Consider the following 4,494-nt stretch of genomic DNA (forward strand, 5'->3'; position numbering starts at 1 on the left):
GTGTTGGTGGTATAAGCAGCAGCAGCAGTAGCAGCAGCAGCAGCAGTAGTAGTAGTAGTAGTAGTAGTAGTAGTAGTAGTAGTAGTAGTATATTGTTGTTGCTGTTAAGATTTTCATTATGATGTCAGTTTCCCCACACTGCTGACAACTTCTTTCATTGAATCTGAAAAAGTTTGGTATCTCATGCCCCTGGTATATATTTTATGAATATACGATATATTAATAGCTTGTCAAAACCACATCTACAAAGTCACGTGTAAATATTTAAATGCCTTTCATGTAAAATAGAATACAAAATTAAGTCATTATAATAAGTCAAACATCAGGAATAGACCGCTATTTATGCAGTCCACTTTGTAAATCGGCCTCATCTTGGTTTACAGTAGTTTCCTTCACACAGACCAGTTTTAGCATTGATTCTAAATGGACTGTTTTGTTTGGCGTGGCCTTTATCCTTATTGTGTGTCATATATAGCTCTGCTGAGTTCCACATGTATCCCTGTTGAATTACATATACATTTCTGTTGCGTCTCAAGTTTATCCATTTTGAAACTCATGTTTATCTCCATTGCCCCTTACGTATCTCTTTACTGAGCTTTATGTACAGCCATGACCATTTCTGTTAAGCCTCGTGAATACCACTGTTCTGTCTGATGTATATCACTACTGAGTCTCATATTTATTTGTTGATCTTCGTGCATATCTGTTGTGCGTCATGCATATTTCTGTTCAGTCATGTACATTAATATATATCTATATATATATATATATAACCTACCGGAAGGCTGGGAATTCCTATTCAAACAAGGAGAGAGGTTTACACTTAAAACCAAATTGACTTGTGCTTCCGAGAATTTAATTTGTTATAACTTGTTCAGGTTAGCTATACAGGACGGACAGGTATGACACTGAGACGGAAAACCACACTACATAAGGAAAAGATCCAGTACCCACAGTACAGTCACATTCCTTTGAGTGAACACATAGACAGATATGCAGGTAATATCTAACCAAACTTCACAGTTTTCCCTATCTACTAGTGCAAAGAAACAATTTCTGTACAAGGACGTTTAACTGAAAAAAATTTATTTATCGAAAATTACAGTACACGCCTAGATGTGAACACATAACCAACTCAGTATATATTTTAATTCATGATCACATACCCATCACTGTACATATTTCATCTCACTACTTTAACTTTTGTGTTCTTTTTTATATATTATTCAACTATGGTAGTAGTTGAATAATATTATTAAGGCCTCAATTTACTCAGATGCAGCATCTTAAGAGCTTTATCGCTAATCCATTTCTTAACCAAATTGAAAACTGTTAGCATTTTTGAAGAGGGCTGGCCCCTAGCTACATTTTCGCATAACAAAAATTAAGATTTGGTCCAGGAGAAAAAATTTCACATCAAAATTTGTAGCAAACGTTATAGAAGAGTAAGTATACTTCCTATCAAATTTAGATCAATTTTTTTTTTTATTTTAAAAGCAAAATATATTTATCTTAAATTCAATGATAGAAGAAAGCATGAAGAATTTCATAGTTCTGATCCCATGCAACAAAATTTTGTATCAAAAAGTTGTGAGATAGAATATCATGTAAAAATATATAAGGCAAAAAAACTGGATTTAAGTGTAATTAACTTTTTTATTTTAAAAGCAAGCTATATTTTAATTAAGCTTAAATGATATTGCTGAATTCGAGGAATTTCATTGTATCAATCTCATATAAGGAAGTTTTAAAAGAAAAAAGTTATGAGTGTTTGTTTCTCAAATTTGAAGGTGATAATATAGTTTTATAATTGTTCTATGAATATAGTTCTATAAGGGACTTTAATATATGTCACCGGCATCATTGAGGTAAGTAAAACGTCATCAATGACACCGCTAATTAGGAATTGGTTTAATCTGTATTAATTAATGCAATTGTATCATAAAAATGAAAATAATTAAAATATCATTTAGAAATTTTGGCAATATTTCGTTTAAATTCGAAGGTGTGTGCGCGCAGCTCAGCTGTTACATTACGGCGTTCGGTAAATTCCGTAAAAAAAATTATTTATTTATTTTTGTGAGTGGAAATGTACATTTTGTTTGAAGTCAACATAAAGTGGCTGAGAGAAGAAATGCACATAGACATGTGTATGTTTATTGCCTCTCTTCTCCCCAATAATAACGATCAGCAATTACCTCCCCTTAGATTTTTCTACTTATTGAATCAATCCTTCACAAACTTCTCTATACAAAGCATAGACTTCTCAAGAAAATATGAAATTACAATAATTTCAAAGTCATAGTCAGCGAAAGCAAAAGCAGTCGACACACACAATAATATTTCACTTCTAAAAATATTTTAAAATATATATTAAAACTAAGTAAACTGTGTGATTTTCCTTATTTTATTTTATATATATATTGCATTACACCACACCACGTGGGGATAATCGAAATTCGCCCCTATCCTTTTTGTTAAGGTATATATATATACATATACATACATACACACACATACATATATTATATAATACACACTCGCACACCCACATATAATATAGTATACGAGAGCAGAGGAAACTAAAAATACAAATTCATACAATTAGATATAGATAGCTACTATTCCACGATTAATCCTATAGTACTAAATAAAGCTCTTATTTTCGAAAGGAAAAACTCTAGTTTATGTAAAGCAGACGTGGACATAATTTTTGAAGCTGGTCAAACCGCTATTAGTTACGATAACAAATTATGGACGAGATCAGATAGGGCTAATTCCTTTGATATAACAATGAGATCGAGTGACTCTGCTCAGGTAACGGATATCGCTGGAATCTTCCTCTTATTCCTGATCAAATCCGAATTCCCACAGATAACGGGAAGTCTGTACAGGGACGATGCTCTTTTCCTAATGACAAACTGTACAAAAATAGAGATAGAAAGATATAGAAAAGTACTCCATAACTTTTTTAAAAATTTCGGCCTTTCTATAACCTGTAATTACTGTAAGGTAAATTTCCTAGATGCGACTTTTAATTTGGAAATCGGCATGTATGAACCATACTCCATGCTAAATGAGTGCTTAAAATGCATAAATGGAAATTTCAATCATCCACCATCCATAACCAAGGGAATATTTAAGAACATAGCCACCAGAATATCAATGTTATGAGCCACAGAGGAAATATTTAACCAAGATTCATCATACTACAATGAAGCACTAGGTTGGGCCGGATATAAAGGAAAAAAATCAATTTGGAAAATAACGACATCCCAAATAACAAAAACACATGCGCAAATAAAGTACAATACACACATAACACGCATGATATCAACAAACGAATAGCAATAAAAAAGAGAAAACCTGAGGAACAACGGAACGATAGGAGGAAGACAGATATAACACAAATGATGAAAACAATTGGAATATAGACGCACATAATCTCAAAAATACGCAAAATAAGAAAACGAAACCAAGCAAAGGGTACAAAAATTCGGAGGCCCTATGGTATAATCCAATTTTTGGACTGCAAATATCGCCCAAGATAGGTAAGCAATTCATTGTAGCATTAAGTAGATGCTTCGCTACTACACAAATTCTACCGTTTATTCAACAAGCACAGAGTGAAAATATCGTATGCAACATCTTACAACATGAAATACCACATACATAAACACAACAGGAAATTAAACGTACAAACAACGTCGGCTGGCAGAGATGAAACATATCGAAACATCTGACGATTTAAGGCCAAATGCAGGAGTAAACAACAGATAGAATGCAAAAACTCAGATAACGTAGAAGACAGTGGCGATAAATCTTTTATGAATCATCAACAAATATCCAACAAAAAAGATTGCCGATTCCACAAAGCTCCAGACACTAACAATCAAACAGAACATCATGAAAATAGAATCAAAAGACGACCAGTTAAGCATCAAAATAATAATAGTACAAATAACTGCACATGTCGTAGAAAGTCCTCTTGTCCGCTCATGAACGAATATGTCCAAAAACACATAATATGCAAATGCACAATCTCCACATCCCAACATAAACATGTGTACATAGGTGCCACGGAAAACCAATTAAAAGTCAGTTATCGCAACCACATCTTATCATTCCGAAAAATAAACAGATGACATGCAACCTCACTGGTAGACCTCATATGGGGACTGAAAGAATCAAAAATGATATACAAAATAAAATGGTCAATATCAAAAAGATGCAAACCCATGTAATTCGCAATCCAGCAAATGTGACCTTTGCCTTGAGGAAGTATAGAGTATCCTGCTGAGTAATGAGTACCTGGTAAACAAACATAGTGAGAAAATTTCAATTCCAATTCCAATTTCAAATGGCGAGAAAATTCTAAATTGTATTTCACCACACCCATCCTTTCTGTCTCACGTCTATATATATGATGGAGTGTGTGTATATATGATGGAGTTCTGAGTGATATACCTCTATGCATGCAAATGGATATATATA

This window comes from Octopus bimaculoides, chromosome 5 (assembly GCF_001194135.2).
Source record: "Octopus bimaculoides isolate UCB-OBI-ISO-001 chromosome 5, ASM119413v2, whole genome shotgun sequence".
In the NCBI taxonomy this organism is placed as follows: Eukaryota; Metazoa; Mollusca; class Cephalopoda; order Octopoda; family Octopodidae; genus Octopus; species Octopus bimaculoides.